A 12,233-nucleotide genomic window follows, 5' to 3' on the forward strand; every position below is an offset into this window, starting at 1 on the left:
ACTGACCAGGGACTTGAAGCAGCCTTGGCTGGTGCATGTCTGGGTCCCCATGTACACACATGGACGACACTAGTGAGGAGTCACCTTGGGGAGGTGGCGAAATGGTCAGTGCATGGGGTTGGGAATGAGGTTCCAGTTCTCTGGGGATGGAGCTGCCCACGGCACAGTTGATAAAGGAGACAGACTGTGTTTATCCTGGTTCTCAATATGCATCCAAATTCCCATAATTTAAGTCATTTTTGAGCCTCCCAATACCTTTTACTAGACTTTATAATGAAATTCCTTTCTACATTCGTGTGGAACATGCATGCAAATATAGCAAGTTCTTTCTTTTAAAGTTCACACTGTAAATTCAGAAGTAAAAAGGGACAATATTTACTACCTCTTCCATATAAAATAACTCATAGTGGTCCCCTGATGGATGTCTTACCAAACAATATAAAATATATTATGGCTGGGAAAAATTTACTTGTAAAAGATTGCTGTGTGTGAGGAGTAGTAGCAGCAGTGTTCCAAATAGTTTTTGTGGAATTTGAAAGACAAAATATTCTCAAAGACAGGCAGAAGAGGTAGAATTAGGAAAATAACAAATAATTACTTGCAATGCTCAAATTACATCAAAACACAGTGTAAATCTATGTTAATTAAAAACATGCAGTGGTTTTAAAGGTTCACAGATGTGTATCATGAAAAGCAGCAAAAATTTAAGACTGGTCAATTTATATTTGTGTTTTTATTGTGTGATGAAGATAAAATCTCAAAACAATTGAAATAAATGGAATATGTAAAAGTGGCATCTGACCACTTGGCTATTAATTTAAAGGAAAATAGTTAGATGCCAACTACACACCATTCACAAATTCATAAAGGGACCTGAATTATTATGACAAATAACAAAGGAAACGCAACAGCATTATTAGAAGAAAATTTAGTGAATAAACTTAAACGCGTTGGTCAGGGAGTTCTGCTTTTGTGGGGCCAACTCTCCCCTCATACCTCTGTAATACTTATTTGCGTTTGTGTTTGTGTTTATGTAAATACAGAAATTTCTCAAAATAACATTATCCTTACTACGTAAGAGTCACACCTTTCTAATCTCTTTTCCTGCTGATGTGGCCAAATCTTGCACTAGCTTCCCACCCCTGATAATGGTTCAGTCTGGTCCCGGCTTAGGAATTCTCCTTCAGATGTCTCTCCAGGCCTGGACGGCTGCTGGATGAGACAGGAAGCTCCCCAGGTCGTGGCTCCGAGGCTGGGATGGTGCGGTGGGGCCCAGGGCTGGGCCAGGGGTCTGGGGGACGTGAGTGGATGAAGTTCCCCTGCCTCAGCTTCTTCTTGGCAAAATGTGGGTGATTTAGGTCCGACCATCCAGCACTGCTGTGAGGATTAAATGAGATGACCCGTGGGACGTGACCCGGCTATTTGGTGTTGAGGCACCGACAGTGACTGTCTTTGATCCTCATGGTTGTTCCAACGTGGGCTTGCTCTCTCTCCTCCGTTAGACACACTGATAAAACGTCTGAAAATTCTATTAACCTGGCTAACTTTCACAGTTCTCCTTTCCGATTTATTTCCCGCTGTTTAAATCAGACCTAGTGATTCTGGAAAGTGGGAGATTCCTGTCCTCAGGCCACCTCACCTAGTTTTCCCCCCTCCCTCTTCCACACTCATTCTTCCTCTAGGAACAGTGTGAGGGAGTCATCGGCGGCTGAGCAGGAGTGTGTATCCTGTGTTAGTTAGGAGTAAACTTCAAAGATGCGGCTGTGGCCTCCACTCAGAGCAACAGGGCACTCTGAACCCTGCTCAGAGGACACTGGGCAGAGATGTGATGCTGGAGACCGCAGGAACTTGGTCTCTGTGGCGAGCCTGCATCACCCAGTGTAGGAGGGTCTGCCCATAGAAATGAGCTCAGTTCCTCTGATGAAGCGTGTGGGGCATCTGAGATTACGTGGCCACACACGTATGGGCTGTTGAGCACTGACACACATTGTACTGAGACTCAATTTGTAGGGTAGAAAAGCTACGGGTTCATCCTTCAGAATCCCAGAGAACTCACACTGAAATGACTTGGTAGAAAATGTAGTAGAAACTTCCAGAGCTGTGTCTACTCAAAATCCGAGCAGTCTTCTTGTAGTTGGACTGAATGTACTAGGTGTGGAGACATTTCGTGCCACTTCCCATCTCCTCTTCATTTTTACAAGTGTCCTTCTTCGGCCAATCTCTTACTTCATCTTTTTTTCTCTCTACACCTCTTCCTTTTGCTATTATACTGTCTGCCTTTTTGTGTTATTGGCTCATATGTCATTAAGTTTCATAATCTGTTGCAAAACACTGGACCGGGTATTTGTAGTCAGTTCACACAGCAAACAAGGGAAGGGCGTGATCGAGGCTGTTGGAGCGTGTGTGGGGGTGTGTGTGTCTATTTTACTCTTGACCACTCCCTCACCACTGAGAAGTCAGGTGTGGGGGTTCCACGGTGCAGTCTTTTGTTTCTCCTGCCTCATACCTGGCTCTTCCTTGCACACATTTCTTGGCTCTGGGATTCCTTCCTGGGCCTTGCTTTCTTGTGTCTCAGATCCAGTTTGTGTCCATAGGTGATACTACACCCTGTCCTTGCTGCTCTGTAGGATTTAGGCACGGCAGTAAGAATGATTCTCCCCTGGAGAAACACACCTTCTCAGCACTCTCTGATCATTGCCCTACACCTGTGAGCTCCTTCTCTGCTTCCTCTCACACATCTACCTGCCCCCTTCTGCCTATTCGTTTGCTTGGTATTTCAGTTATTTCTACACTTCCTAGAAGGTGAAGTGTGTTTCTCCTGATGCTTTTGGGAACTATCAGTGAGGAAGGGAAAAGCTGCCTCAATGGCACCATTTTGATACTGCCCATTGGGATTTTAAATTTTCTTTACAGATTTTGTTCTTAATGTGTTTCACTTGTAGGACCATATAAAACCAATTAATCTTATCTTGGCTTTTAGAAATGTTTCTTGAAACCCTCGTTTTCCTGTTATATCATCTATTTTTCAGTGGGTGCCCATAATGAACGTAGGCCCTCTCTCTCTGCCTGCATGTGACCAGAGCTCTTCAGTGACATAGAATGTTGAAACAGAACATTCAATGTGTTACTGCAACATGGACAGAATAACTTTCACAGAGTCTGGGGTGGTGTCAGATAGGCCATAGAGGCCAGCCCAGGTGTGGGTCCCCAGCCAGGCAGGGACACTGTGGGCATCTGAAAACCATTAGTTGTGGCCACTTGGAACATGCCGGGCTTGTGAAGAGCCAGGAGTCTGTGATGAGGCTGCGTGTAAAGAGAGCGGAAGCCAGGCACACACTGGGCTTGTGGTCACCTTTACAAAGGGGACTTTATGTTGATAATCCACATTATCCTATAGATCTGTGGTCCCCAAACCCCGGGCTGCATAGCTCTGCCACACTGTGACTGCTTAGAATCGAGGGTGGGATCTCCCGCCCAATGTGGCAGAGCTGCTTACTCCTGCCTGGCAACTGCGGATCCTGAGTGTCCCCGACTTGTCCCTACACAGTGTTCAGGGGAGGTGAACCCCCGGCTGGTTCTCTCATTCTGATTTCCAGAACAGCCAAGTGCAGAGACAGTTTCTGCCTCCAAGAATCTTGTGTGCTCTGATTCTATAAGAAAATTGCAGGAGCAGGTACAATGGAGAAACCTTGGGAAAACGATCACAGGAAACAGAATTCTTGAATAAAAATGTGTCATGGGGGTTTGCATCAAAAGAAGCTGAAGATATTTTCAGAATCTGTCCAGCAGAGCAACCACATCAGGGTTTTGGTTCCTTCTCTGCTCCCCCTGCCCTTCTAGGACAGGAGGCACCGAATTGTCTGTTTCATGCAGAAGGCAGGGATGTGGCCTGACCATCCAGTCACTGGTCATCAAGGCCTCTTTGCAGGGAGAAGGGTCAGCCCCCGAAATCCTCATGATATGGTTGGAGGAAATGAGTGATACAACCTCCTTCTCGGCCAGAAAAGAGGCAGCCCTTGCTGGGGCAGCCCCCCCCCACCTCCTCCTACACCCCTGACACACCTGCACACCTGATATTCCACCACATCCCTACCTGTCCCTGGGAAGGGCTCCCTGAGGTCAGATGGCAATAACACCCAACCCTGCCAGAGGGAAATACATTCTATTCATTCCTGGCCAAAATAGCGAGCCAGTGAGGAAGCTGCTGACACAGGAATTTTGTCCCTGGTTTCACATTCCAGAGCAGAGTCTACCAGCTCCACCTAGGTTCCCTAGGGATCTGGATTTCATTCACAGGTGTCTGTAACCAAGTCTGTCTGCTGGTTGGCCCACTCAGGGACACTCAGGATCCATGGTTAACAGACAGGAGTCATCAGAAGGGCTGGGCCAGGGGTTTGGAGGCCCCTGGACTGGAGTCCAGGAGCCCTGGGCTCTAATCCAGCCTGGGCCACTGACCAGCTGCAGGACCTTGGCAAGTGTCTTGCTTGGATCCAGGGAGTGGGGTGAGAGAATTAAACAAATGGCCATTTGAGGTCAGGATCTTACAAGTCCTGTCGAGAAACCCAGAACTTTCTATAACAATGGGTAGACACAGAGTTTCAACACCTGAGGATCAGCTTCCACTAAGAGAGACCCAGTCCTGTGTCACAGTGTAGAAGACAGACCTGTCCCCAGACAGTGATGACGGCCAGGGTGGGCAGAATAGAATGGGGGGACACACTGAGGGTCTGGTGGTGGGATGTGAACAGTGCTGTGTGCAAAGGAATTTTTGACACATGGAGAAGCGGGCAGGGACAGGATTTAAACTCAGGGCTGTCTTGCTCCAAAGCCAGATCACTATCTGGTCATGGGCTTTTAGCATCCTCAGAGGCCTGGACTGGCTGGCCTCCCACCATCCCAGCTTCTGAGACCCCCCCTCCCTCCCAAGATCTCCCTCCACTTTCTCACCCCTGGGCCTGACTCAGCCACCCTCAGAGACTAGGCTCAGGCCAAGGAGGGCCTGCTGGGCTCCTCCTTCCTCAGGGACACCCCCAACCCTGCCCTGGGGGATACGCTTTCCCCTCATGCCCTGACCTCACCCTTCTTTTTGGTGGAGACAACCAGGGCTGGGCCCAGCCCACCTCCAGACTCCCCAGAAATTCCTGGACCAAGGCTGTGGGAGTTGAACCCTGTTTTGGAGAAGTCCTTATAGGGCAGCTCAAGTCAGGGGCTCTTAGCAAATTTTCTGGTGAGCCCAGGCCCCAAGACTTTTCCAGAGGTTAATAATCATTTGGCTGCAACTCACAGGAAACAAAGCATGTGTTGTTAGCACTGAGTTTGGGGTAGGTTGTTACGCAGCCGTCAGTCCACACGAGACAGGGACAGTCTGCAGTGAGACAGCGGGTCCCTCCTGCTCACACCCTGCCAGGCCCCCTGCCCTGGAGGAAAAGCCACAGCCCTGACTAGAGGCACCTGAGGGGTTGGGGACCCCACTGTCTTCAGGCACAGGAGGGAGGGGAAGGAGTGACCCCTCAGGCCACTCAGTGTGAGAGAGGGTAGAGTCCCGACAGGTGACAACTCAGCATGTGGGGAAGAGATTAGGAAGACTGACCTTGAGTGACTGTACACCAAAAAGGGAAATCTCTTTGCTGATCAGATCAATTTGTGATTTTACATAGTTTTCTTTAAATTAGTAGCTAATTGGCCAATGAGATTTTTCCACGTTCCATGTTTCCCTCTGATAAGAACGTTTATTTTCATTTCACCATAAATGAATCATAAATTCATCAGGTTATCTTTTTGGGCTGCAGCTCTCATGATACATGTTTCTGTACCTTTGAAGTTGCCATTCACCACACTTTTTAAAAACTAATATACATTTATGTTATATTAGTTTTGATTAGACTTCAGCACTGTGAGATAATTTTGGTTATTTTCTTAATTCTACATCTGGCTGTTTTAAAAATAGTCTTTCAGCTAAACTCTCATTCAGAAACTTCAGAATAATCTGGTTGAAATATATGGGATATATACATATAAACATATTTATATAGCTAGAGACTACGTTTAACTTTTTTCCAATGAGGAACATGATATGCTTTATTTATTTTTTGAGATAGGATCTCACTCTGTTGTCCAGGCTGGAGTGCAGTGGTGTCAGCCTAGCTCACTGCAGCCTCAAACTCCTGGGCTCAAGCCATCCTCCTGCCTCAGCCTCCTGAGTAGCTGGGACTACAGGCACATGCTATCACACTCAGCTAATTTTTAAATATTTTATAGAGATGAGGTCTCACTATGTTACTCAGGATGGTCTCAAACTCCTGGCCTCAAGTGATCCTCCTGCCTTGGCCTCCCAAAGTGCTGGGATTACAGGAATAAGCCACCATTCCAGGCCAATATACTTTAAAATATATCCCAAGATATTCAGAGCACAACTAGAAATCTTGTATGGAGAAAAAGGAAAGTTTTTCACATTTTATGTCTGTATATGCAAGTATGGAACTTTAAATAAGGCATTTATTACATTTGTGGGCATGTTCTCCACCAATGGGCAGAAGGAATTTCACTGTGAAGTCAAGTGAGAGGAGTTTGCAGCTAAAGAGCTCCCCAAACCACGGGAGTTTGCATGGAGATTCCAGAGCCAGGAAAGCCACAGTTTCTTTTCTGCATTGTTCCTTCCATGGTCACCTCTTCCCCCTAAAATTGGAATCTTCTATCCAACCCAATGACGTCATCCTTTCAGTAGCTCTACAAGGTTGACTCTGCTCTTGGCTTTTTTTTTTTTTTTTTTTTTTGGAGACAGAGTCTCGCTCTGTTGCCCGGGCTAGAGTGAGTGCCGTGGCGTCAGCCTAGCTCACAGCAACCTCAAACTCCTGAGCTCAAGGGATCCTCCTGCCTCAGCCTCCCTGGTAGCTGGGACTACAGGCATGCACCACTGTGCCCGGCTAATTTTTTTTTTCTATTTTTAGTTGTTTGGCTACTTTCCTTCTATTTATAGTAGAGAGGGGGTCTCGCTCTTGCTCAGGCTGGTCTTGAACTCCTGATATCAAGCAATCCTCCCGCCTCGGCCTCCCAGAGTGTGTGAGCCTGCTCTTGGCTTATACGTGGCCCTATGGACCCAGAAATGCTCTAACCAAGGCCACTTCCAGCTCTGTTCAAGGCCTGGAGGTGACACAGGGCCCAGAACACTTATTGTCCTGGGACAAGCATCTTTGTGCTGTGTTGGTGCTGACTATGGAGGGAGGTCCCACCCTTCTTGGAAATGGTGGGGCCAGCTCTCCTCCCCAACCCGGAACTATGTTCACTGTCCTGCCCCCAACCTGTGGGACAGGGAAAGGAGCTAGAGAACTGATGCCTGTACGTGCTCCCAGCTCACCTTCCACTCCAGCATCCCACCCAGAAAGGATGTGGCAACATTATTAAGTGAAATTGGAAACTGATTGGGAGGCTAAACATGGGTGGATTTGAACCCAGATGATCTAGAATAAGAAAAAAGAGTAGGAATTGAAAAGCATACAGAAATGGCAGAAGAAAGAGGCAGCGCCTGGAGACACTTGGGGGCAGGGCTAACGGGAGTGGGCCTTGAGTCCTGTGCTCCCTGAGCCCCTCAGGGCCCACCGCACCCGCTCACCAAGGGTAAGTGCTGCCTCCCATGTTCCAGTGGGGTCTGGAGCCCACCCACAGGGCCACGGGCTTCCCCTACCCCTATCCCAGGACAGTGTAAGGGGATTACACAGGAGTGTGACAAACGTCCCCAGCTTTGGCTGTGGAGACCTGGGATGGGTTGAGGCAGGTCTCCAATTTTTCCTTTCCTATTCATTCAACTTCTTGGTTAATGTGCTTAATGTTTATTATTTGGACCCAGCACGGGTGACTCCTCGCTGGTCCACACTCAGAGCAGCCCCTCCCCGCGCCCCTCACTTGCCAGGGTAATATCCAAGTTCTGTGTGAAAAAACAAAAAAAGAAAAAAGTGATTGCTGCCAGCTGATAGTAAAAGGCTGTTGCTGTCTCTGTCCTCTGTTTTTCCTTTCTTTCCCCTCTTCTTTGAGCAGCTGGCATAGCAGAGTCCTTGGAATGTGATCTGGTGAGAGTGATCTGTGATCTGTGGAGAGTTTGCACCCCTGCTGTCTGCTCAGGGCTCCTTAAGGCTGTTAAAACAAACTTTCAAACAAAATACCTTAAGCCACAGGTGATTAATGTTAAAGACAAGGAGTGAAGCCACAGGTGGTTAAGCAAACAAAGGCCAAGTTGTGCCGAGATCTTTCCCTTCAAAGGAGCAATTATGTGGTGAGAGTTTTCTCCCTTTTTTTCTCTGTTGGTTTATTTTTCTCTCTTTTAGATAGTTTATTAGCAAGGCCATCCTTTACTCTCCCAGGCACAGAACCTTCTTGAAGGCCACTCCAGAAAGTATAGATAGTGAATTGCATAGAGGAGGAAGACAAGGGCTCAGAATGGGAAAAGGTTGTGCTTTTCATTTTACTTATTTCTGTGCTGCTTAAATTTAAAAAGAGCACTTCTTACATTGATAAACAGGATAAAACACATGGCCCCACCCATGGCTCTTGCCCGGCCTGGCCCCTACAGTTTCCGAGATTGAGAACCAGCTCCAAAGTTTGAATGAAGTTCAGGGCACATTCAGAGATGCACCCCTGAGCCTTCTCCCCATGGTACGAGGTTCACGTTGACAGGGTTTACCTGTCCCCCCCCCCCCCCGCCCAGCCCTGTCCCTGTCCCACTTTCCCACCCACCCATCCACACCCCACTTCCTTTTGTTTTTTCCCTCATGTCAGGTTTGTTTTATTCAATTTATGGTGTATTCTCACTACTTAGTAATATTTTCATATGACAAAATGGTGTTATTTTCTTCCTGACACTAACTCTAGCACAATATAGACCATTCTAAATAACTTATAAACTGTGCAAATGGACAATCACAAAGATAGTCCTAACCACACTGTCCCCTGTACAGTGCCCATCTTCTTCCCAAATGAAATTTTATCCAAAGAGTCTTGAACATATTCCCTTATCAGGAGAAATTGTTTTAAAAGATTCTAATATTATATGTGTGTTGCTTTGCATGTCCCTTAGGTTTAGAAAATAAATAATTTGCCTGTAAAGAGATATAGTGATTTGCATATTTTAAATTAAGATAACCAAGTATATAAACACAAAAAATAGCCCTGTAAATTCAGAGATTTTAATAGTCTTCTAGTCCTGACTACTAATTTAACTCCAAATGTTAGATGTGTCAGTCTGGCAGGTGTATTCAATGTGGTGACCAAGAGTTGGGGAAATTAAGGAGCATTGGTAATCAAGAGCTAAACATTTCAAATTGGGGTCTGTTTCAAATAAAAGTTATTAGGTATCACCTGGATGCCAGTCCTGCTCAGCACAAGGAACCAAAAACCAAGCGGCTCCGCAGAAATGAAGACAAAGCTCTATTAAGACAAATAAAGCAAAGAGCCCCAAGAGGAAGGAGGGAACTCAAGAGCAGGAAACAGATGGCCAGAGAATACTCTGTTCAAAGAACATTCCCAGACCTCCTCCGTGACTGCAGTCACTGGAGACACGGCTGGTGACTTCAACCTCTCAGGCTGCCCATCAGACAGCTTGCCTTCGTCCACACCTGTTCAGTATCAAGGAAACAGCCATCTCACAGCTCCTGCTCCTACACCTGGAAATAATCATGTTTATTTATTAATAACCAGATGCTTGAAAAACATGAGTATTTCCTAAGATTTCCCACCACCACAAAATCTAATAACTTGTGCATCAACAGATTATATTGTTACCCACATTTTCCATACACTGACTCCAAGTTTCATAAAAATAATTGTTTTAAAGAGCCTGGAGAAGTGTGCAATGGCTCACCCATATAATTCCAGCTACTCACAAGGCTGATGCGGGAGGATTGCTTGAGCCCAGGAGTTCAAGGCTGCGATGAGCTATGATCATGCCACTGCACTCTAGTTGGGGTGACCCTGTCTCAAAAAAAAAAAAAAAAAGGGAAAAACAATGGAAATTTATTTTGAGCAGGCGTGGTGGCTCACGCCTGTAATCCCAGCACTTTGGGAGGCCGAGGTAAGAGGACTGCTTGAGCCCAGGAGTTCAAGAGCAGCCTGGGTAACATGGCAAGATCCTGTCTCTATAAAAAATAAAAATAAAGAAAGAAAGAACCTGGTGAGTTTTCTGAGGAATTCCCTAAATAGTATATTGCTACTTTGCTATGCATGAAGGAAAAGATTTTTCTAGTCAGATCTACACAGTTAGTGGATACTTTTCAAGACTTTAAGTGAAGATTTACTATTTTATTTTTCAGAGATCATATTTGAAATATGGCTTAGAGTGACTTCCTCTACCCAGAGAACCCAAAGAGGTGGCAGGAAGTAAACCGTCTTCACCAGCAGCTCCTTGACTGCTTATCTGACAGCTTCCATGCCACCAATAAATTGACTGGGGTTCTAAATATGCACTTGGGGTGCAGGCTGGCCTCCATTGAGATGAAAAGAAATGGGATATCATCATCCAAGACATTACGAGAATCCAAAAGGAATTGCAAAAGGTTGATGAAGCACTAAAAGACAAACTAGAGCCAACGCTTTATAGAAAACTTCAGGATATCAAGGAAAAGGAAACAGAGAAAATTGCAATAGTACAAAAGGTGATCTCAGTCATCCTAGGAGAAGCTACATCTGCAGCCAGTGCAGTGGCTGTTAAACTTGTAGGCTCAAATGTCACAACTGGCATAATTAACACATTGGTCACTGTGTTAGCTCAAATTGGTGCTTCTCTCCTTGGTAGTATCAGAGTTGCTGTTCTTGGCCTTGGCATAGATATGATCTTCCATGCCATCCTGGGAGCTGTAGAGAAAATGCAGCTTCAAGCAGCCATCAAAAGCTATGAGGAGCATCTGGTGGAGTTCCAGTCAGCCTCAGAAAAACATCATCATGCCATTACTGAGGTCTCCAATACAGTGAAACACCAAATGAAATGAACATTTTACCTATCCCTGAAATATTTTTCTGCTTCTCTCTCAATAATAGTGTTTGCTTCTTTGATTAGGCTCATTTCCATACACTTCTTTTTTTTTTTTTTTTTTTTTTTTTTTGAGACAGAGTCTCGCTTTGTTGCCCGGGCTACAATGAGTGCCGTGGCATCAGCCTAGCTCACAGCAACCTCAAACTCCTGGGCTTAAGCAATCCTACTGCCTCAGCCTCCCAAGTAGCTGGGACTACAGGCATGCGCCACCATGCCCGGCTAATTTTTTTCTATATATATTTTAGTTGGCCAGATAATTTCTTTCTATTTTTAGTAGAGACGGGGTCTCGCTGTTGGTCAGGCTGGTCTCGAACTCCTGACCTTGAGCAATCCACCCGCCTCGGCCTCCCAGAGTGCTAGGATTACAGGCGTGAGCCACCGCGCCCGGCCTCCATACACTTCTAATAGGGACTTAAATGGGGTAAACAAGTTTGAAAGGGGAATTGGAGATGCCAAAAATAGATGACTTTTGTATTTTTTACCAACAACAAATGCCTGGATCAGTTGGTGCTACCCCTTAGAGGTAAAAAATTACATCCCAGGATGTTTTCTCACCCTGCTCTACCAGATCAACACTGGCGTAAATGCCATTGTAGAGAAGCAAGTATAGGGGTTACCTTTTCCTTTTCTAATTTCCAGCCAAAATCCTTAAAATTTACACTGAATGCAGAGACTTTCATTTCTACCACTAGCTTCAAACATCGTTTAGTTCTCAGGGACATACTTAGCAAATTCTGCCTAGATACAATCCCTGGGCCTGAAAATGGAATAGAAATACTACCATATTTTAGAGCATCAGATTAAATGCAATTTTCTGTAAACTGGAGGAGACTGAAAAATGATTTGTAACAATTTGTTTCAATGATGAAAGGAAGCAATGGATCTGTAAACTTCTACTAATTATACAATGTAATCTAGATGGATTTTAAAAAGACAAAAGTTTAAAAAGATAAAGGTTCTGTTTCTATAATTGCAATCAACTCTGACCAACTGTGATGGTTAAATATCCCTCAAGTGAATGTTTCTACACTCTGAAACATGTAAAAAACAAGCAAGGAAACCACAGCTATACATGCATAAAATGCATTCAGGATGCGTTTTAGAATAGAAAGTCACTACTCTTTAAGAATTTGTCATTTAAAGGAAAGTCATAATTTGTTACATTATCAATTTTCAGAAAAAAGAGAATATAATTTCATTTTCAATACTAGCAAAA

General features: G+C 45.2%; 1 pseudogene; it reads left to right on the plus strand.

The window, feature by feature from the left end:
• The first annotated feature begins 10,314 nt into the window (after positions 1–10,314).
• Positions 10,315–10,973, plus strand: LOC138375120 (single-pass membrane and coiled-coil domain-containing protein 3-like; annotated as a pseudogene).
• The last annotated feature ends 1,260 nt before the right edge of the window (positions 10,974–12,233 follow it).

This window comes from Eulemur rufifrons, chromosome 24 (genome assembly GCF_041146395.1).
Source record: "Eulemur rufifrons isolate Redbay chromosome 24, OSU_ERuf_1, whole genome shotgun sequence".
Taxonomy (NCBI): domain Eukaryota; kingdom Metazoa; phylum Chordata; class Mammalia; order Primates; family Lemuridae; genus Eulemur; species Eulemur rufifrons.